This window comes from Rattus norvegicus, chromosome Y (assembly GCF_021556685.1).
Source record: "Rattus norvegicus strain SHRSP/BbbUtx chromosome Y, alternate assembly SHRSP_T2T, whole genome shotgun sequence".
NCBI classification, from domain to species: Eukaryota; Metazoa; Chordata; class Mammalia; order Rodentia; family Muridae; genus Rattus; species Rattus norvegicus.
In genome coordinates this window covers 52,100,876-52,125,298 of record NC_141555.1, presented here as the reverse complement: position 1 = coordinate 52,125,298, position 24,423 = coordinate 52,100,876, and the positions used below count along the sequence as shown (strand labels likewise).

At 41.3% G+C, this 24,423-nt stretch overlaps 1 pseudogene; it reads left to right on the top strand.

Moving 5' to 3' along the window:
- Nucleotides 1–21,850: 21,850 nt before the first annotated feature.
- LOC134484392 (Y-linked testis-specific protein 1-like) lies at nucleotides 21,851–22,783 on the top strand (annotated as a pseudogene).
- The last annotated feature ends 1,640 nt before the right edge of the window (nucleotides 22,784–24,423 follow it).

Here is a 24,423-nt window from a genome sequence, read left to right as displayed (position 1 = left end):
CTTATTTGTGGTTTATTCTTTTCCCAATGGCCATGTTGTGTTGAAATCAGGAAGAATTTCTGCTCATTTGATGAAAATTTTCTGAAAGCATATATTATTAATAGTTTTAAAATGCTCTGCATATGTTTCATAGTACTGGATATTATAGTTAAAAATCATCTGGATAAAGAATTTTTGGATGAATATCAGAACACGCTAAAAAACTAAAGAGAAAAGGTAGAAGTAGATATTTATTAAATATTTTTACTCTTTTAGAGTTTGTAGCTTTACAAAATATGAGCAAATCACTTCTTCCTGTGAAATTCACATTCATGAGCTATTACATTCTAATCAAACTCCTGTGTCAGCTCCCATAAAGTTAAATTAAATGCTATTTGCAATCCAAAATATTTGCAGAAAGTAAATGGCAAATTATTTGTCCACATGTACTAAACAAGCATCTAACGTAAGGATAGGTTTGCTCTTAATGAAATAAGAACTACCAGATATAATGGGGAAAAATACATCTTTTAAAGTAAATTTTTTGTTATATAACAGCTATTAATTCATGGTCTGAGTAATGGCTTAAATCACCAAACCTTGAAGTAGGAATTTTTAGTGAGTTAGAGGTTCTCTCAAGCATCTTCAAATAAATCGATCTAAAATATTTCCTTGAAAATTCTCCTAAATACACTTATCATGAAATATTCCACATCACAGTAAATAACTCCAACATATTTTCATTTGCTCAAAACAAGACATTGTCTTTCTTTCTATCGGCCCTCACCATAATCAGTCTACTACCAAACAACATAAATTTCCAACATAGCTGTCTGATATGAATCTTTTTCTTTATCACTGACTCTACTTCCAGATTGACTTCAAAAACATCCTTCTAATCACTCTGTGTATCATTTCATAATACATAAGTAACCAGAGTCCCTTAGTATGTACATAGAGAGTTAAAAAAACTTATTTCAAACTATTTCATGATTTCTTAGACAATTTCCATGAATAAAAATTTATATCTCTCATATTGTTTCTGTAAGCCCATATGTGAGATCTAAGCTTCAGCTTTATTTGGTCCTCTCTTCCATCACTTACTCTATAAAAAATCCTTTCAAATTTACTTTTGGTATATGTCAAGATCTTTTCCTTTTATTTGCCTCATATTTATAGTAATATTGCCTGAAATATAGTTCAATTATTTTTCATCTAATTTAACTTAGCTGTCACTTCCTTAGGACAATCTGCATAACCTTATTTCTAAGATAGATTCTTCAGTTATTTACATACAGTAAACTCCAACACACTGATTTATGCATTCATTTCTTTCTTTTTTTATATCATAATGCAATTTTTAGAAGATAAAGCTCATAATACTTTTTTTTTCATTCCTAATCAACAGCGTTATTATGGAGCCTGGTACATTAATGAAGATTATTATTTATTACATGATTCAGTAAGTTGTAAAAATAAACTTTATACTATTCTTCGTTTTAATGAATATGGATTCCATGCATTGGTTAAACCATCATGAATTATTTATGTGAGTTTTTCAATATATTACACTTCAATGAACTAGATGACATTGCCTAAACATTTTAATTTGTCAACGATAGTCTATTTCATATTCAACAGCAATGCTTTGTTGGCTGAGCAATTATCTCAGCTAGGAATACTTTTGACATGAAAGAAAAAGATACCTAATTTTAATTGATAGCACCCATGTAAAAATGCCAGGTGCCAATCACTTGTGGTCCCATCTCTGAAAATACAAAGAGATGATTATTCTTAGGGGCTTACTGTTCACGGAGTCAAAGATCATTTGTGAGCTGTTTCAGTGAAAGATTAAAATCCAAGAGGACCCAAAGCTGTATTTACAGAGCTGAACCTGTACCTCATCTCTCTCTCCCCAGATCCCACCAGGAAATGGCTGGAGGTCCAGGAGTGCTTACACATTCAAGATCACAGGACAGACTACCACTATTTAGGGTGAACTGCCTGCAGCCCTCAGAAACCAGGAACAAAGGGGCAATCTGTTACATTATACTTCTGGTTTCTATCTTTTCTAGATCGCTGAACCTGATCCACAGCTCTTGGTACACAAGATCATTCAGGAGAGAAGTAGTGTCCCTGGAGTCCTGATACATAGGCTTACAGGAGGATCAATCCATTGTCAGAGACAGTAAAACCAGCTAACACCAGAGATAACGAGATGGCAAGAGGGAAGTATAATAACCTAAGCAATATAAACCAAGGTTATATGACTTCATCAGATCCCAGATCTCACACCAACACAAGGCTAGGATACCCTCAACACAACAGAAAAGAAAAAGAAATGTTTGTACTTCAAATCACTTAACATGATGAGGTTAAAGGATTTTAAGAAGGAAATAAAGAATTCCATCAAAGAAATACTGGACAACAGATGTAAAGAGAAAGAAGCCCTTACAGAGCAAACACAAAAATCCCTTAAACAATTACATGAGATTTTAAAGAGACCATATCAAATGGATAAAACTAGAAAATATCATCCTGATGGAAGTAACAAAAACACAAATAAAGGCACAAAGAATGCACTCACTTGTAAGTGGAAATTAGCCTAAGAGCTCAGAATATCCATAAAAAACTCATATATTCTCTGCAGCTCAACAAGAAAGGACAGAGAGGGACTGCTTCAATCCCAATTTGAAGGGGGAAGAAAATTATCATGGGAGGCACATGGAGGAAGGACCCTGTGAGGGAGAGGGGAGTTAAATGGAAACACAGGAGAGCAGGATAAGATGTGGGAAGAGACAGGAGAGAAGCACAGAGGACCAGGAGAATGAGCATAGAAAGAAGGAACATTGGAGGATGGGGGTATCCTCTAGGATGTCCCAGATACTATGGCTGCAACAGGTTCTCTGGACTCAACAGTGATGACATTAGCCAACATCATCAACAACAGTGAAATTGAACCTGAAGACACCACCTGCAGTAGATAGACATGGCCCCCAGTGTAAGGATGGGACCACTCACCCATCTCTTATTAAATCAGAGGTATCCGTGTCTATTGAAATGCAGGAGTAAATATGTAGCAGAGGTTGTAAGAAAGGCCATTCAGACATCTGCAGACACCAAAATGGGAACTGTTGCTGATGCTGAGACATGCTTGCAAACAGGAGTCTGGTATGGCTGTCCTCTGAGAGGCTCTGACAGCACCTGACTGATACAGATTCAGATATTCACAGCAACGATTCAAATGAGCCTACAGATACCAATGTAAGATGTAGGGGAAGGGATGATGGAGCTGAAAGAAACTATAATTAACAACAATATCAATTAACCAGACCCCTCAGGGCTCCCATGGACCTAACCACCAACCATAGATTATTCATGGTCTGCTATCCTACATATGTAGGAGAGGACTGCCGAATCTCACATCAGTGGAAGGGGAAGCACTTGTTCCTTTAGATTCTTGATGTCCCAGAGAAGAGTGATTCTAGAGGGGTGAGGAAAGAATGCATGGGGCTTATGGAGTCACCTTCTTAGAGACAAAGAGGAGGAATATGTGGAGATGGGGTTTATGGAAAATGGGTAATATTTGAAATATAAACAAATACAATGGTAGATAATACTACTAAAAGAGGAGTGGTATTTCCCATACATTACTTTACTGTACAGGTTTGCTTGGAATATTTATTGTTGCCTAGATGGATATTTCTTCCTACAATACCTGACACCTTGTTTCTCTGAGGAGTGTAGCCTTAGATCTTCCTCCTCATTCAAAGAAGGCATAACACTTAACTCCTTTCTCCAAGCAAGGGTGGTTGTAGAAATGTCTGTGAAAAGCAGAGGGCATTTGTACAATCTAAATGGGGGTCACCAAAAGAATTATTTACAAGCAAAGGTTGTAACACAAACAGTGTGTGTTCAATCAACTTACCAGTATTGAAAGCATCCCAGGACTTCTGGCTAGGCAACTGCATACAATGTCAAGAGACATTAAGAATTTCAATATATGTGACTAGAGAAAATACTTGACATGGTGTAGCATACTCAATATTTCAAAAATATCATCACTGAAGGAATATTAAGGGTTTTAGGAAAAAAATAGTGAGACATCAAGGTGGAAGCGTCACAGTAACACCTGAAACTCACATGGAATTCTAATAGCAACACGATGTACCCTACGCTCTATTCAAATCCTTTTACATGTTCATTCCCTAACACAGTCAACCAGTGATTTTCTAGTCCCTGCAGTCTCTGAAGAGCAAGGGTCTGGATCAGCCTTTCTCATTGGTTTATGAGGTTCCAAGACACATCACTGAACCAATGCTGGTGTAAGCGGCGCTTGACTGCACAGACTCCTAAGCACCCTTTGCCCTTTCCATTCATGTTGCTCCTTCAGGAATCAGTTGTCAATACGTCTGACAGTGTGTAGAAAACAGGTGGCATTCCGGATTCAAAGGAAGAGAGTCGACATGGTTCCTCCTCATTCAGAAAGCTTGGATGATCGCCCCGCTACTACAAGCAGAACTGACAAGTGAGGCATATCCTGGTTGGGCCGTGCAGACCTCACGACTGCCCCGTGCAGAACTCGCGACTGCCCCGTGCAGACCTGGCGATGGCCCATTCAGATCTCGCAACTGCCCCGTGCAGACCTCAAGACTGCCCCATGCAGTCCTCGCTACTGACTCGTGCAAACTCGAGGACAGCCCCTCTCGAGCTTTGGTTGTTTCCGGAGTTCAATAGTCACTCGAAATTTACCTGCTTTGCCTTACAGACTTGCCCACAGTTCTCGGGAGAGAGAGAGACAGAAATACTCAAAGGATAAAGCTCACGTGAGGCTCACCAAGACTCACAACTGCCAAGTACTTTCACTGCCCCTTCACGTGGTAGTGTTTAGAGAGGACAGAAAGCCTCATCCCGGACTTTACCCTCTGTCAATGCACCAACAATTTCCCAGCCTCATTGGTCTGGGAACCCCTTCAGAGTCCCTCAAGATGATTATAACACCGGAGTGCAACGGGGGAATCAGTTGAAGGATTCCCAGCCTCCACAAACTGGAAGCCCATTCAGTGTCCCCCAAGCAGATTATCACACCAGACTCCAATGGGGGAAGAACTTGAAGGGTTCCCAGCCTCTGCCGCTTGAGAATGCCTTCAGTGTATCTCAACCGGATTATAACATCCTACCCCAACGGGGGAAGCACTTGAACAGCAGAGACCCGAGCGACTTTCCACCCCCGGGACTACTTAGATGGACTCGGCACAAGTTCAGATGCTCAAAACCCTATGAAGACCAGATATTCAAAAAACCTGATGCTCGTGTTACAGAAATGCTTCAGAAACTAAAAGATCATACAAAGGCTTCAGTCAATTAGAGGGCCCTAGACCCCAGAAGGGAACTGACAGAGAAGAAGAAATGGACAGTTCCACTTCCTCTGAGGGTTCCTGAGGGCATGAGTAATCCACTGACCAAGGATAGTATTTACTGAGTAACCCACTGGCATAATATATATGTGTATGTATGTAGTATGTGTATAGTATGTATGTGTGTATATATTTGTAGTATGTATGTATGTATGTATATATGTATGTATGTATGTATGTACACACATGTGCAGTGACCCACTGAGATCAGAAGAGTGCATCAGACTCCCTAGAGTTTGGACCATCTGATATAGTTGCTGGGAACTGAACCCCGGTACTCTAAGAGGAATGCAAACCATCTTAATTGACATTATTTTAGTTTCCCATCATTGTGAAACATCTTACCATCCATTGTGTCTCGTACTATACAGTGTTCGTTTCTTAGTGCAATGGTGTCCCTTCACTCAGATAGGATTTTGACGGTCTGTTGTACATGTAAGTCAAGCATGGCAGAAAGATAGTGTGTGTGGGGGGGTCGGCTCTGATGCACTAACTGCCTCAGTCACTGTCTCTGCTGGCCTGCACTCTGCAGCATATGCCTTTTGCAATGCCAACAGCTTTCAATGTTGCTTGAGCTGACAGCCCTTGCAGCCTCCTCTAGGTCCTCATCTGTGCATCCACAGGGGATCATCTTGAGGGATCCCTGAAAGGAAATCCCTGATAAAAATTCTGCAGTGCTTACTAGAACCTCAGGCTAAAGCCCAAACTCGTGGTTGGGAAATAAAGCCAGCTCCCATTCAACCACACCCTGTCATCGGGTCCCATTCATCCTGTCTGCCATTCAGCCCACTAACGCTTCTATTTTGATAGGGTCGATGATCATATTTGATTAGGGGACCAGCACATTCCAGTGTGGCCTTCATTATAACCACTTACATCTGCAGTGACTCTACTTTCAATGGATATCACAGCCTGAGCAGCCAGGAGTTAGGATAAAAAGAGAGGGTGGTGCATAAGCCAGACACTCATCCTGTCTGGGATACTGACTTACTTTATTAAATGATTAAAAATATGTATAAAAAGTTAGAGAAGTTCGCACCCGAAGAATGGATTAGCACTTTCATGTTTATAATTCCTTCACCTGCACTCTATAAGCAGCTACTACCTCCAGGGACTCAGATAAGCCAGAATTCATTCCCTTTTTCCACTCTAGATAAGGCACTGGTAATCCGGCGAAAACTGCTAAACTTAGACTTTAGTAAACATGTTGGAGACATCAGTTCAGGAAGCCAGATGCCCTGGCCAAGATCTTCTAGATGGGTCTTCCCAGATATGGCAGATATGGAAAGAGAACAAGGTTGAATACATGATGCCTTTCTTGCTAAGGAATTGGAGACCTGCCCTTCAAAGAAGATGGCTTCAAAGAATGAAGTCTTCAAGCACCTCTCCTTGGAACAGGTGCTTGTTCCTATGGTGGTGGGGGGGGGGGTAGCTGCATTTCAACCTCAGGCACTGGAGAGTCTACAGGTCCAGAACTTCACAAGCCGGCTCAGTGTGGGATGACTTAGGTTGATAACCACTAGCTTCCTCACTTCAACAAGACCAAGGAAGGGTGCTCTGCTCTGTCTCCCTGCCTTGGAAAGACACCTTCATCCCTGTTGTTCATGCCCAAGGCTTCCTATGGTCCTCACCTGTTTGCTTCTGAGTCAGCTGAGGTATATTGTCATACCTCACTTTTTGCGAGCTTTCCTTAAGAGCACTAAACCCCCAACCCGTCCTGTACACTCCATCTCTATTGTTCTATTTAGCTTGATTATTTTTTTCTTCAACAAAACATGAGCAGTAAGTGGATTTCTCAAATGGCTAATGCTTGCAGTATTCTAAAGTTGAGGGCCAGGTGAACGAAATGAATTGTGGGCAGTACCTCACACAGACATATCTGTGTGCCTATTTTCTTTGCTTTCGATGATTTTTAAAATGTGGGGTTTTGAGGAAGGAAATTACAAGATGGTAGCAACAATGAACCATCATGTGTCTCCGTTAAGGTGTTTTTTATTCAATGTGACAAACTCTCCTTCCTTGACTCCATATTTAAGGAGGTGAAGAGATAAGCTAGGTCAATGAAACTATGCCCTTAGGACCCAGGGATGGTGGTTGTCTTCCCCAGTTTGTCCTTCAAATATATCTTGCTACCAACCAGTTATAGCTGCGGTTCACAACCTGTGTGTGGTCATGTTTCCTTTGACAAATTTCAGTCTCCAAAATGATTACCTACTACAATTCATAACAGTGGGAAAACTATAACTATGAAGTAGCAACAAGAATAATTTTGTCATCAAGGGTGGTAACAACATAGGAAATGTCTTAAAGGGTGGCAGCTTTAGGAAGGTAGATCACTGACTTATAGTTCAAGAAAGAGGGTCTAGCTATGGGCCAACTAAACAAAATACAGGATCTCCAGCATGCCAGTAATATGGGATAAAATGCAAGCTGGTTAGATAGTTTTTTGGGAAGCAGTGCCTGCTGTGAAATTACCAGCACCTGCATGACAACCCATAACCCATGATTGGAGGGATAATGACAGGACACATGGAAGGTCGCATGGCTCTAGCCACATATATAGCAGAGGATGGCATTGTCTGGCATCAATAGGAGGAGAATACCTTGGTCCTGTGAAGGCTCATTTCCCCAGTGTGGGGGAATGCCAGGGTGTTGAGGTGGGAGTGGGTGGGAGGTAGTTCATCCTCATAATAGCAAGGGGAGAGGGAAATGGGAAAGTGGAGAAGCAGAAAAAGGGATAACATGTGTGGGGTGCCTATGATAGCCAGGATCAGTGAGTTTTGGGTTCAGTAAGAGACTTTGTCTCAAAAACTAAAGAGGAGGAAGATGAATGAAGAGATGTGCAGGGTCTGCCTCTCTTCTCCTCATGCACATACACAGAAATATGTGTACACACACACACAAACACACACACACACAAACACACACACAAACACACACACACAGCTGCATTAGGACAACACTCAAAGAATTTGAATTTAGGATTTAGGTTGTCTTTTGTGTGTCTGATCACACCTTTCCTTCCATAAATTTCACTTGGAAAAGTATATCGAAGGCATGCATGTCAGATACATTTCCCATTAATATGAGACCATTTTTCTCCCAAACCTATAGGTTTTGATTCATGTTATAAGTCATAGACCCAAGACACAGCTACACCTGAAAGGAAGAGCTAGATATTTGAGCTAAGAATTTGCATTCCAGGACCAAGTTCTATGATGTCACAGAATGCAGAATGTGTTCCATAGAACTGAGATGTTTTGGCGCCTCACACTGTCCCTGACTCCCAACGAGGGCTGCTGAGAATAAGTATACAAAAAAATAGACTCTAGGATAATTACATGCGATACCCTCCTTGATTGTATTTATCAATGACATGAAGTTTTGTTTCTCACAAAGAGAATACATCATCAAAATCAATGTTGACCATGTCCGTTTGAGGGTCCATGCCCACTCCAGGCTCTGTGGATGGAGCCAAGGGAACCCTACTGGGCTCAGTGAAGCACTGATTCTAATTCACATGGCCCGGATATGAAGAGGGAGCATATTGATTCTTCTTGTTGTTGCTATGAAAAAATACAAAGCAAAAACTTAACGAAGACAGGAGTACTTGTTGACTGGAGTCTGATATGGATGTCTCCTGATAGGCTTTGCCAAAGACTTGCTGATACAGATGAGGATGCTTACAGCTAATCATTAGACCGAGCAGCAGGACCCCAATGGAGGAGGAGTTAAAGAATGGACCTGAGGAGCTGAAGGGGGTTGCATCCCCATGGGAAGAGCAATGGTATCAACCAACCAGACCCCCACAGAGCTCCAAGAGACTAATCCACCAACCGAAGAGTACACATGGATGCTCCAAAGGCTCCAGCCACATATATAGCAGAGGATGGCATTGTCTGTCATCAATAGGAGGAGAAGCCCTTGTCCTCTGAAGGCTCATTTCCCCAATGTGAGGGAATGGCAGGGTGTTGAGATGGGAGTAGGTGTTAATAAAAGCAACATCACTGAAGCAGTGGGAGAGAGAATGGGAGAGAGGGGATCCAGGAAAGGGGATACCGTTTGAAATTTAAATACATAAAATTACAATAAAAAAAGAGACAGGAAGTGTTTACTTTGACTCATTGTTTGAGCTGGTACCATACATCATGATGGGGAAAGCAGAGCAACTGGAGTGTGATGGTCACATTGCAGACCTGGAGGGTGTTCAGCTTTCTTTCTTTCTTTGTTTCTTTGTTTCCTTGTTTTAAATAACATATATAGGTGTTTCCCTTAGTTTTATGTATCTGTATAAAAGATACATATACAGAAGCCACAAGAAACTTAGGGAAGAAAAGCAGGTATAGCTGTCAATAAGAGATGGGAGGCCACAGGGCTCAAGTCTGTTTCCCTCACGACCACAGGTGTATTCATCAAAACAAGAGAGAGAGTAGCAGGGCACAGAACTAAACAAGAGTAATCAATGCTTGTGAGCCACCATGTTTTTGCCAGGGTCTGAACTCAAGTCCTCTGCAAGAGCAATAACGGTTCTCAACTTCCAAGCCACCTCTCCAGTCACACACAATCATTGTTTATACAACCCCCCAAACACAGCAACACTTGATGTGTGAAAATATGCATACAAGACTTGTGGTGTGATTTATTTGTGTGAATGTTCAGTCAGTGTGATACAAATGCTCTTGTATTCATGAAATTTGGCATAGCTGTTTTCACTTGGAGGTTCTCTTCATTCTCAGCTTTGGTGTTTACATACATCTTCAAAAGAGGAAAAGCCCTGACAGCCTAACCCGGCCTACTCCCCATATTCGGCTATTCCTGCCTTTCTTCACTAAGTTAAAAACCACCTCAGACTCTTCTCTTTCATTTTATTCAGTGTAGTAGACTCTCCAAAACCATAAAATGTAATCCCAGATGCAGAGGGAAGAAGTTTTGCTCCTTGTTACTTTGTTTGCTTTTAGTTGTTCTTCCCACGACCACTGGTTTGGACTTGTGTCCCATTCAGTGGTAGGTACTTAATTCAGGCAGCATTTTGAGAAGGGCTGTGGGTGGAGTGTGATAAAAAGAATATTACTAAAGAAAACTCACTGGGATTTTGACGATAAATACAAAGTGTTTATTGACTTGATTTTTCATTTACACAGAACCCTGGAGGGCACTGACTCGAACTAAAACTTCACATCTGACAATTTGCACGAAGGAAAAAAAAAGCCATAAGACAAAATTGATCCAACAAAATGAGCCCAAAGTTGTAATGATTGACCGTCTATAAAGAGAACCATTAAACTTTTTTTTTTAAAGACAATTTTGATGTTTTGTTTAACAATTTCCTATACTTATATAATGAGTTTTAGAAATTTACTTTCTGGATTTCCCTTCCCAATTCCCCTCCCTCATCCTCCTCAATCATTCTCCCATCCTATCCTTCATTTCACCCTTGCTTCCTTCCTAATCATCCTCTGTCATCCCCTAGGTGAACCCCTTCTCTCACTCCATTCCCTCTCCAATTGGCACCGATATTTTGAATAAGTCCCCCCTCCTATTTCATGTCTCTTTTATGCGAGTAATCCCTAAGTTTAATTAATTACATGTGCACAGAGGAATTCAACAGAACAACTTATCTATGTGTATAGGAATGAAGAAGGTAGTGAAGGAGAAAATTCTGGTTTCTTTGCAGACTCAACTGTGTCATGTATGTTGTTCTGGAAACTGTCTTCGGAGAGGATGTTTTGCTGAGAACAAACACATGGTGTTTCTGGTAGCTGCCTGAGAAAAGGGCATGTGATGTTTAGAAAGGGTACGAGTATAACCCTGGACAACAGTGGGCAATACCATGGAATTGGCTTGCCTTGCCACTCTTCGCTGATGCTCAATGGACTTTGATGAATCTGGTCTTCATTGACCATGCTTTGGAATTGGTTCACCTTTCTTTCTTCACTGACCATTGTTTGCCATGGCTTTGTAGAGAGAAAAGCACCAGGGAACTTCTTGTGGTGATAAATCAATGGCTTCTTGCTGCCTCCTCGAACCCAGGCCAATTGGAAGAGCTCAGCAATTTTTTCTGGGTTGAACTGTCCTTGGTGATTCGTGAATGGTGTTTGCAAGTAGATCGACCCACCTCTGCTGACTCACGTCAACTGAACTGATATCCTGATGATGAAGGTTTAAATCGCCCCAGAGAACCCTTTTCGAAGCAGGTCCACATTGTCCATTGTTTGCCCTATTGTCATTTCCTTTTCACTACCACTGGTGGATGGTAGGCTAAAAGAAGGTTAAAGCGTTTAAGAACTCTTACTAAAGTAGGTCTTGAAAAATCTAAGCCTGCAGGATAGAACCCCTCCTCCAATAAATGTTGATTGCCAAGGGAGTGGATGGACTTTATGGCCTCTCCCATCTGTAATGACGTATTGAGTGGCCTAGTCTTGTGCCCATGACCATAGCCACAATAAGTTGAAGAGTTCAATGACTAGGTCCAATCTAAAGGATATCCTTTTTCTGTCCCCTTCCCCATCTTCTGGTTCATATATTCCTTCTACCCACTCTTTCATGATGTTCTCTGAGCTGTGGAGGAGAAGAATTAGCTGTCCTATTTCCACCTGAACAGTTCAACACCACTGATTCCCAGCACATTGTCTAGCTGTATGTCTCTGCCCATGGTAGTCAGAGGCTTCTTCTCTGATGAGAGCTGAGTGCAACGCTGATCTGTAGATACAAATATGGATGTTTGGAAGGAAGTTCGACAATGTATTTAGCATTAGGTTCTTTCATAGGGCATATATCACCCTAACCATAGGTTCTTGATAACTTTACAGAACCTGGTGTGTATTCCCTCGTGTGGAATATGATTTGTATCCAATTGGAAAGCCACTGGGTACTCCCATGACTGTGATAGCACTAACAAATTAGGGGCACATCTTGGCTGACATTTTAGCTTGAATGGTTCACCCCCGAGTAAATTTGTAGATGATTTTCTCCCATGGAAGCCTACATAGCACTTTCTTCAATCATGAAGGCAAGCCATTATAGAGGATGCTTCCACCTCAGCTTTATATTGACCCTTCTGTGACCTGTGACCAAAAGGATTCAGTATCCTCAGCAATAGGGTCTTACCATCAAGTTCTGGAGTACTACAAAGAACTATGGCAACAACCTGTAAGGTTGTGAGGGCTTTTGTGATCTCGATGGTCAGCAACTTTCAGGAAGATATCCCACATCTGGCACTGTGATTTTTGCTTAATTTTGGTTCTCTGTTGCTCTGATAAATACAGTCACCCAAGCCAGCTTGGAAAGAGAAATCTTTATTTCATCTTATCTGTTCCAGCCCATCATCAAGGAAAACCAAGACTGGATTGGGAAACAGAAACTACAGAGACTTCTCACTGGCTTGCTTCTAAGCTCACATTCAACTACCTTTACAGAATCAAGACCCACCTGCATAGCGTGGTCCTGCCCACAGTAGAACAGGCTCTCCAACATCAGTTAACAGTCAAGGAAATGCCACCTAGACATAGTCAAGGCCAATCTGATGGAGGAAGCTCCTCAACCGAGGTTCTTTCTTCCAAAACTAGCCATCAAAAGAAATCAATGAAAATAAAAAAAGAAAAGAAATCAAGAGCTTCAGGGATATCATGGCTTATCCATGGAGGGTGCCTCCATTTGAACTCAACAGTTGATCTTGTAGATATACTCTGTAACACAACGTTTTATAACCCCTCTCACCAAACCCTGTTCTAACATACTCACCTAAGGGGAGATGGAGTGGAAAGTAACTTTTAAAAAAATAATTGGATCAGAAAGAAATGCTTCTAGGAAATAAAGCAAAAAAGGACGCATTTCTGCATCCTAGATGCTTTCCTCGCATCATCTGTGCAAAGATAATGAAAACCGTTATGTTCCAGTTACCATAATTACCAATGTTACAAATCATATAAGTAATACTGCTTATCATTCATAAAACACACTGGCACTAATCATTTTGATATGTTTTATTAACTCACTCCTAATGTAGATCTGATGAACTGGAATTGTTCGCCTGCTCAATTTTACATGAGGGAAGTGAGATTTAAATGTTGAGCCAATTTCCCAATACTCTAATATAATAAATGGCAGAGTAAGAAAGCTGCACTTTCTCTGGCTTCATGCCATGGCCTCGTGTGAAATGCAAGTCAGGGTACTTTTGCAGGGAATTCAAAGGATCAGTACATGTGGCAGCTGAAAGTTGTCTTGGATGCAAGAGTGGGAGTAAGGCTCAAGTCAGCCGAGCACCAGCACAGGATTCCTGAAACCAAACAACAGAATATGTTAGAGAGCGAGGAGACTAAACTAAACATCTGGGATTCCTCAGCAGATTGTACAGATCCAGGGTTGAGGGTTCATAATTATGTTGGTCATTGTGGTGGTGGAAAGGTACACTTATTTAGATTCCCACCTCCTACTATGTGCTACTACAGTGGAGGCAATGCCTTAAGTCCAAGGATTTATGTTGTGTTCCTGTGTGTGTGTGTGAGTGTGTGTGTGTGTGTGTGTGTGTGTGTGTGTCTCTGTGTGTGTGTGTATCTGTGTCTGTGTTTGTGTGTACATGCATGCACGTGGAGTGTATAATGTAGGGACTAATCCATTTCTCTTCTACCTTATTCATTGAACCAACATTTCTCAGTCAAACCCAGAGTTCACCAATATGACTAGTCTTGACAGCTATCTTACCCTGGGAATCTGCCCTATCTCAAACTTCCTGGACTGGGATTCTATGTGGGCTACAAATCCTACCCATCATTTACCTGAGACCTCAGAGCCATCTCCTCAATTGTTAAGGGTCAAGTCCCGGTGTTGGACCCATCTCCTTTACTTTTGTTTTCTTATTTTTTTTCGTCGTGGTCATAATATCAGAACCAGGTTAAGGTATGACTGGATCACTCAAACAATCACTCAAATCCCTCCACACAAATCTGTTCTAATAAGGAGAAGGACCCTGCTTACTCTCTGTTCTGTAAATTCCGACCTTAACAGATGAGATAAGGATGGGATTATTCTAGTATGTGATTGTGGATGCTGTTGTTAATGTTGAGGGAGGCTGGCAAATGAGGGGCCACAGCTGTGTCACTTAAAATAACAGAGGCAAAGCTGAGTGTGGTAGTGCATACCTATATTCTCAATACTCACGAAGATCACAAGTTCAAATCCAGCATGGGCTACATAGTAAGGCCAAAGGAAGCCTGGGCTACATCGTAAATCCAAGGCCAGCCTGGGCTACAGAGCAAGTCCATGGCCAGCCTGGGCTACATAGTAAGGCCAAGGCCAACCTGGGCTCCATAGGAAGTCCAAAATCTGCTTGGCCTACTTATATGACTCTTCCCCAAACAACAACAGTTTTTTTTTTCCTTTTTGGTTTCTGTCTCTCCTATTTCCTCTACACAGATACCAGTGCTGTAGTTTGGGTGTGTGGGGGAGAACTTTCGTCATGTCTGATGTTCCAGGATCTCCAAAGTAGCAGGAAAACCAAACAGTGCAGCAAACAAGTCTGTTTCAATTGTTGAAGAAAAATGTGACACACGGGAAGTGCTGTCTTAAAGAAATGGCTCTAAGATGGGACAACACCTCGGGAGACTGGGCTTGGATCTTGTGCTAGTTCCCTCATGATAAAAACAATTATGTTCTCAACCAGAGTCCGTGTTGGGAAAACAATGCTGTGCTTCCATTTCAACACTGCATAATCTCCATATGGCAATCCTGGCAATCTTGTCTGATATTAAACAGATTATAGGACGAACAAGTTGAGTATAAACACTGTCAATAAAAATGGTTTTAAATGATGAATATATATATATTTTAATTTTTGTCTGTAGTACCAGGTTCAGTGTTCTGCATAAACTCTAAAAAAAGGCAATTTCTTTATTTTTTTTTAAATCGCCAAAGAGAATGGACCTTATATTTTTCTATCTAGGTCTAACTGAGACGATGAAATACCATTATTTGCTTTAAAAAAGAAAACCATTGTGTGTAATTTTTTTTAATTTGTTATTTTTAGTGTTTTGTGGTTCATTTTATCAATTATTTTTTCATTGAATTAATTATTTTCTTATTTTCTAGTGTAGATAAAAATTTAGGTTGCTGGTCTTGGTTTCTAATCTAAGAATTAGTGTTGTAAATAAAGTTTCCTCTTAGCACTGTCATAGTTATGTCTCGCACATTTTGATAATATTTTTCCTATCTTCTTTTTTTCTTACTTTTACATAGTTTCCTTATTCCTTGACATATGTTTACTTGTGAATGTGTAATTTAATGTTTCTGGACTGGGAGACTCCTGTTGTCTCTCATTGAAGACTTCTATTTCAGTTTTGTTGAATTAGCAGAATACATCCCGAGGGGCTGGAAATGCAGCTCACTGGACAGTGTGCTCACTTGGCTCTCACACAGCTCTGGGCTCAACCTACAGTACCTCATAAGCCTGATGTGGTGGTATATGCCCATAGTCCCATTACCAGAAGGAGAAACATGAGTTCAAAATCATCCTTGGGTGCATAGTGTGTTTGAGGTCAGCCTGGGCTACATGAAACCTGTATAAACAAATATATCCCACAGGACATCTTTTCTTAGGCATTTGCCACACTTTGTTCTATGGTTTCTGAGTGTCTGAAAAGTCCAGGGGTACTTGAAGGAAAAGAACATCCTGGTGATACTAGGGACTGTCAGTTCAGAGACATTGGCTGGTGAAGCCATCTCATCCTAGCTGGTTTTCTGCCTGCTTCTGTTGATGATGGGCTGATGCGTGTCCGCAGCTTTACTCATAATCGCCCTGCTTCATTTTTAGCTGTACCTATTCTTGTTCCCTGCTGAGGCTGAGTAGTTACACAAAGAATTGGGGTCTCCTTCCAGCCCACTGATTCTCTCAACAATAAGTTCTTTATCTGTAGAAATAGTTTCTCTGTTGCCTACATTATCAGAAATAAATAAAACACTCTTTTCTGTTTTATTTTGACACTCGGTTTCATTATGTTGGTAGGGCTGGCCTGAAACTCACTGTATAAACCAGGTAGGCATTGGACTAACAGAGATCAGCTTGTTTCTGAGAACTGGGATGAAAGAGACATACCTTTCTCCTTCTTTTTTTAATTTGTTTTTTAAATTTATCTCTATGATGAGTGTGTGTGTGTGTTTTGACCAAAGAGTCAAACATATGCTCTGAACCCTGATCCTCTGCAAGAGCAACCAGTGTTCCTAAGCAGTGAGCCATCTCCCCAGCCCCTTCTGTCAGTTTTGGAAGTTTCTCATTGACAACACTTGAATACTGGGTTTAAGATCCTTGCTGACAATTCTGACAATGGTTTTCTCTTGGTGCCACCACCAGGGAACTGTTTTTTCTCCTCTGCTTTTCATAGGGGGATGGCCATGGTGTGATGTAATTTCCATTTTGACATCCTTTGTCTAAGACGTGAGCAGTCCTAACACTGTGGATACAGTGGCTGTTTATCTTTCATAAGCTTATGGTGGTGTTTTGGTTTTTCTGGATTTGCCTGATTGAATAAAAGGGATTATACCTCCAGTTCATACCAACAGGCATATTTTATAGGGGCAGGAAGATCGGTCCTCAACCTTCCTAACATAACCTTTTAATATAGCTCCACCAACTGTAAAATTTTTTCATTGCAACTTCATAACTTTAATTTTGCTATAGATATGAATTGTAATGTAAATGCCTGGAATACAGGATATATGATATGTGATTCTTGTGCAAGTGTAATTTGAGCTCCCAAAGGGGTCTCAATCCAAAAGTTAAGAACCACTGATCTGGACTTAGTGGGATGCCCTTACCAACGTAGATGGGTTGCCCAGTGTTGGTGGGGAGAAGTCTCCAACTCTTGAAGGCAAAGGATCTTCCAAGATCAGGCTTTTTCCTGGGTGCCTCTGTAACAGTGGACACACTCTTGATGGTTACTGATGTATCAACTGACTCCAGGCAGTTTTATTTTACATCCTCGAAGATGAGGATTCTAAAAATGGTTGTTCTAGACAAAAGCAGTGGATGAAGCTATCCCTAGTGATCTGTCCCCTTACCTAATGGCTCCTTGTACACAAGGCCAACAATAGATGTTGGAGTCCCTTCTAAGTTGCACCTTTCCAATGTACACTCTTCCTCTGTACTGTTTCTTTAACGAAGAGCACACATGCTAAACCTGAACCCATCTTGTCTTCAGTCAACACTAACAACCTAGTCCTCTCTGCCAGCTATGCTTTCCCATATAACCCAGCTGCTCACAATTGTGAGGCATATTCATGCCTCCATGGACCAACAGAATGGCACCGATTGGCTAGTCTCTAATAACACAGATTCTGTATGATTCTGATTCAGAAGCCTGTAAATCCAAGATGAAGAGACCATCGGCCAAGGAAGGAGTTTTTGTGGGATGTTGACACCAAAGAAGGGATCCAATGTGCTAGGAATAAAAGAGAGGGAACCAAATGCCCTTTCATAATTTAACCTTTTGCACAATAGCATCATTAATGGATCTTTATTTGTAGGTCGTATCCCTCTTGACCTAATCAATTCTTCACAACTAAATTCCCTCTGGGTATTAATCTTCAGAAAATTAATTTTGTGTGATCACATTCAAACCAGAGATGACGGTGAATATTTGGATATCTATAGTGGGGGTGGGTATTATTCTTCCCACGTGGTGTACCCTTAAGATCTCTAACTACCTCCTTCCCCACGGTAGCCTCACTGAATGATGTGAATTCCGGGTTATTAATGATATACAGACACCAAAGCTCATTGTCATATCCTGTCACCAGTATCAAGCTCGAAACAGCAATAGCCAACTGTGGGAAGGAAAATATGAATAAACTTTATGGTATCTCTAAACTGTAAACCCCCAATTTAATCAAAACATTGTTTTAGACTCAGTTCTTTTATATTGATGTTCTTTAAATGTACAAGTCAGTGGGCTTGCTTGTGACTACTTGTATAGTTTTATACTGTACATTAGCCATCTTCATCCTCACAACTCACCTCCATTTCCTCCTGCACACACACACACACACACACACACACACACACACACACACACACCCTGCTTCTCCCCTTCCTCTTCCTAAATGACCCCTTTAACTTAATATCCCTTATTAAAATCTAAATTTCACAGTCATCTGTTTGAGTCTGGCTTGTTTCACTTAACATTGTATTTTACAGTTCCATCTGTTTTTCTGAGAAAAAAACCCTTTCCACTTATACATAGATGAAAATCACATCAATGTATATCATATTTTTTAAGCCATTCATCCAGTGATCAACAGTTAAAGTTATTCCAATGGCTTGTCTATTGCACACAATCTGGCAAACAGAATGGATGTAAAGTAGTAAGAAATTGTTTTTTTTTTTTTTTTGATCGTTGATGTAGAAGGGTCTAGCCCACTACGTGTAGTTTCATCCCCTATGAAGTTGGTCCCTGGGTTGTATGTGAAGGAGAGAAATCTGAGTAAGTCATGGATAGCAATCCAGTACTCAGCATTTCTAAGTTGTCTTTGCTTCCATTCCTGCCTCTAGAGTCCTGCCTGAGTTCCTGCCCCAACTTCGCTCAGTAACAGACTGGTAACTAGAAGCCTAGAGTGAGAAACTTTCCTCCTCAAATTTATGGCTATGATGAGATTATTCTTCTTTTTGCCTACTAGGTCTTCCTTTTTTGAAAGTTGTCTCTGTTTACTGTTCTTAGAAAGATGATATTACATGTTTTCTCATGGGCTCTCTGTCTCTCACCATGTCTCTCTCTGTCTCTGTCTCTGTCTCAATCTCCCTCTGTATTTGTGTGTTTGAGTGTGTATATGTGTATTTTTTGTGTGTTAGTGTGTGCATGTGTGTGTGTGTTTGTATGTGTATGTATGTGGGTGTTTGTGTTTTTATAAGTGTTTCTGTGAATATGTGCGTAATTGTGTATGTGTGTGCGTGTCTGTACGTGTGTGTGTGTGTGTGTGTGTGTGTGTGTGTGTGTGTGTTTGCTTTCCAGGCTTAAAAATTCCCCAAGGCTGTAAATCTCAGCAGGTGCCTAGAGAAGGAAAATGAAGGGGAGAAAAGGGGGAAAAATCACGTCATTTGAGTCAACCACACATTGAGGTCAGCCACATAGTAGACCAACAGTCACATAATGGCAGAGTAGTCATAAGAGCAGAGAGAGAGTAAAACTCAAAGTGTGAAGGAAAATGTGCTTAAAACTACGATAGAAGGGAGAAAAAGATGACGGTGCACTTAGAAATGTGGACATATTTTTAAAAGTTGCCATAAGTGTTAAGCTCTAAATACATTTAAAAAAATTATGTTAAAGAGGAAGGGAATTATTGGGAAGAGGTAAGGGATGGTCAGAGTGTAGTGGGGACAGGGGAGGGTTCTGAAAGAATCCTTTTGAAGATCTGGAGAACTATGTGACACAAAAAATTAAAGTGCGCTGTAATTTACAGGTAAATTCCATACTTAACCTGCATCCAGTATTCTGTCTACCCATATTTAAAAAAAAATACCTCATCTATTTCATCCTGTTTTGGTGCATTTGATCTAATAAATTCCATGTAACCAGAAGTGCTGGTAAATTTTAAAGACATTTAAAATATGACTGGTCAATATCGGGTTTGTCATCAGTTTATCCCGACTTTGGAAGCAGGCCTAGGAGCTAATTTACCTCGCTTTTTGCAAAGAATCCATAATTCATGATTGCCATTTACTTCAATACAAGGTATTTAATCCTGTCAAATTCCAGTTTTGTTTGAATAAAAGTGGCCCTCCTCTAATTGTGGGTTTTGATAAAGCTAATTTTGGTGTGCTATCCTGTGGGCTGCCTCGGAGAGAGAGCCTAGCATTTTTTCTGATATGGAGAATGACTTAAAGATAACCAAAGGAAAGAAAGGAGCTGGGAAAATGACCACCAAGGATGTTGGTGACTCAGAAAAAAAAATGCATGAAAAGAGCTACTTGGGCAGACTGTGACTCGAGTCATCAGAATAATTGGGTGGGGACTTTATTTTGGGTCGTCAGGAGGATACACGAGAAGCTAAAACCTAGATGCTGGAAGTTTCTAAGCGTAACTAGGGAAGGAACTGGCCTGAGAGGGCTTCTATGACATAAGCAGAGCCTGAATGATGTCACAGAGAGAAGGGGGGGGGGTGTTGCACATCTCTTCCACTTGGAGGCGCTAGACGACCTTGAAGGTGGGTTCACTATCTTCGCAGCTTTGTGTGAAAGCCAGTTCAGCTCCTGAACCCAAAACTGTTAAACAGCCTTTTGGTGCATAACCTGTTTCAGAAGACAGAATCTGGACGACTAGGATATTTTCTTTCGGTAAATGGGTTTATGAAGATAACTGGGACCCTTGTATCCCAGAAAGCTAAAAGTTTTCTCTCGTACAGCAAGTAACCTTATGTTCTAATGTCTTCCACGTTTGAGAGCTGGGTGGATGGTCTAGGCTAGTCAGTCTCCGGAGTTTATTATACTTTGATAACAATATCTAATTCATAACTCTACTAAAATGCCAAAGCTCCTCTCTGTGCCTGTGCATTTTAGGAGATAGTATTTCTTTGTTTTTTTTTTTTTGTTTTTTGTTGTTGTTGTTGTTGTTGTTGTATTTTGTTTTCTTTTTTTTTTTTTTTTTTTGTTCTTGTTGTTTTTTTCGGAGCTGAGGACCGAACCCAGGGCCTTGTGCTTGCTAGGCAACTGCTCTACCACTGAGTTAAATCCCAACCCCAGGAGATATTATTTCTAAATGGCTGTTTTTGCCTACACAAAAGACTCTTGTTGCGGTTGAAGATGCAACAGCATCGCGGAATAAACCTGGGACTCGGTCAAGATGCACAGTACAGAAAGCCAGTGGACTGGTGTGCATTGTCTCTGGGCAGATACTTGTGGATGTTGCCACATAGCTCATATTTAGAGGGTAGAAGAGGGGTGTGGCCACCCTTCTGGCTCCTTTGCTATCCTTTCTCTTTTCTGCTTGATTAAAGTGGGGACAGGGATACTTAATCCCACACTGACCTAGGCATTCAAGATGTTCCTCAGCAGAGGCAAAGTGCCTCGGGCTGAAGAATTGTGTCTGAATATGTTATTCTGAGCTGTAGAGAACCATTTTTTCATTTCCGTTTGAACTTTAGATTTTGATTTTTGGGAGAGGGTTTTTATGTGGGTAGCTTTGGCTACTCTGGAACTAATTCTGTAGACCAGCCTGGCCTTGATCTCACAAAGGTCTTCCTCCTTCTGCCTCTTGAGTGCTAGAATTAAAGGTGTGCTCCACCATTGCCCAGCCCTCCTACGAACTTCTGATTATGACAGAATTAGATTCAGATGCTCAAAACTGTTTATCATCGCCTTCCTCACCTTTTCCAAAGTTCTCTTAGACAAGAGACTTGGTTGAGCGCCCTTCCCCACCCCTCCCCAATCATTCTTGCAGGCACTCATATGACAGAGGCAACAGCACTATGTGAGGTTTAAGCAGGTGAGCTCTTCAAACCCAGGCCATGGTAAAGTATGAAGCCTGAACACAGAACGATAGCCACAAGACAGTGGACAAGGAGTGCCTTGGCCTACCACACTAGGTCTTCAGCCAAGAAGAAGAGGATTTCTCTGAGGAGGATGAGCACACCATCCTTCCAGAAGCAGAGGAGGAGGAGTCCTTCTTCCCAGGCCCTGGGGACAATTGTGGGCTGCAGATTTTCTCATGGATGGAAGAAATGTGATGACCCCGTCACCCAATGGAAGGCCATCATTCTAGATCAACTGCCAACCAGTCCCTCCCTCTATCTGGTCAAGTATGATGGAATTGATTGCGTCTATGGACTGGCACTTCACAGTGATGAGAGGATATGAAAACATAAGATCTTGACTCACAAAGTAGAGTTTCCTCAAGTGAAAGAAGCCCATCTCGCAAGTGCCATGGTTGGCCGAGCTTTGGAGCATAAATTTGAGGGAAAACATAGCTCTAGAGACAACTGGAGAGTGGTGGTCCTAGCCCAGGTGCCGATCATGAAGGACTGGTTTTACATCACCTATGAGAAAGATCCCGTCCTATACATCTACCAGATCCTGGATGATTACACAGAAGGTAACATCCATATCATTCCAGAGATTACTCCAGTAGAGGTGAAGTCAGATGTTGACAGGGACATCTTAACAGGACAATGTGTGCAGTTCATCAGAAGTGACGGGTCCAAAAAGATCAGCAAAGTCGTTTACCAAGTTCTAGCAAAGCCTTCCGTGTACTTCATCAAGTTTGATTGTGATGTCCACATCTATGTATATAATCTGATGGAAAAGATCCGTAAAGGTGAAATTCACAAAGTTTGGGGGACATGGATGGGGAATTTATAGGGTTGGGGGAAATGTTTGTTTTTCTGTGTTTCAGATACACAAGGGCCTTTGACAACCCCAGTATCTTTTCCTGTGGAATTTGTTTTTGCTCTAAAATTAAAATGTGCGATGTGACCTTTTGTGTGTGAACACTTTGGAGGAGACTGAATGTGGTGGATGGAACATGGAGAGGAAGCCTGAAAGGTCAAGGCTGTGAATATTAAGTCTATTCTCACATAGGCTAAAACAAACAGGACAGAGCTGGTCTGGTCTTTAGGGAGGGAAAAGAGCTTGAGATCAGGCTTAGAGGAGCAGGGATGGCACAGGGAAAAAAATGGATGTTTAGGAAGCAGTGGAGAAGGGCCAGAAATAGATAAACTCTCTGAAGTGAAGTTTGAGGGAGAAACAGCCAGTTGGTAAAAGAGTGGCAGGTAACAGGGAGGTGGTCTTGGAACTCAAGGGGAAACCCAATAAACTGATCCAAGCAGACTCAGAATCAGAGAAGATCTGGGATTATTTGACTAACAAAACCTAATGTAACCTGTTTCTCATCTGAAGATGTATTATTTTTAATTATGTGGTTAGGGGAAGGGCATGAATACAGGAGACCACAGAGACAAGAATAGTCAGGTCCCCTAGAGCTGAAATTAAAGGTGGTTGGGAGCCATTGGACATCAGCTCAAAGAAGAAATCCAAGTCCTCTTTCAAAGCAGACGAGCTCTTAATCCATTGGTTATCTCTGCAGTCCCCTAAGGTCATCTTTTTAAATAAATCCAACCTTCATATGCAGAGAAGAGACCAGGATGAGGGTAAGAAAGATTAAATTGATGGTGATGTGGAAGAAAGACTAAAGAACACATGGGGGAGTCGAGGACACTGAGGGACGAAGGAATTCCAAGATGGAGTTCTCAAAAAGTGAAGCAGGAGACCCAGGAAGAACAGAAAGAGTCTAGAATGAGTTGAACTTGGGCCACATCCATATTGGTCTCTTTGGTTCCTTAAAGAACAGCCAAGCCATCATTTCAGAAGGTGGATGTGAGGTGGAGGCTTCCCCAGAGGACATTTTAATGAGGATAACTCAGAGTAGTGAATGCCAAACTCAGTTTATATCTATCGATTACTGAAAGTATCATAAAGCCCATTATTTTGTATGATCATTAAAAAGTAATTTAAAAAAGAACATGAGGATGCCGTGAGTTTATGTCAGGTGTTACCTGGATCCTGTGTATAGCTTCCCTGTGCACTGTTAGACTCTGTTGCATCCTGTAATATTTTTTGACGTCCCTTCTCAATGCCCCTAGATGACCACAAAGAGCTCCTGCACTGGCTTGCCTTGCCTGGTTCTTCTTCGACTGGATGGCTTCCTACACACCTGTGGGCCCTTTTACCCTATATAGCCTCAGGAAGTTCCCGTCTTTTATTCACATGTAAGCTTATCCTCAGGAAAATCTTGATGGTGCCTCCAATGCAGAGGTGCTGAGCTCTTTCCTATGCCATTTGCCCTGACTTTAAAATGCTTTGTGGTTCCTGACCATGTAGCTCTCTCCTCCTTAGAAGCCCCTTTGCACTCCATGGGGTCTCCTTGAGCCACATCTACACTCCAAGAATGTCTTTGGAATCAACCTTATCTTGGACTCATTCATTGCTGTTTCTTCTCTCAAGAGTAAGTTTCTCAGTGCAGGACTTGAAAATACTTTCTATCATTGATTATTT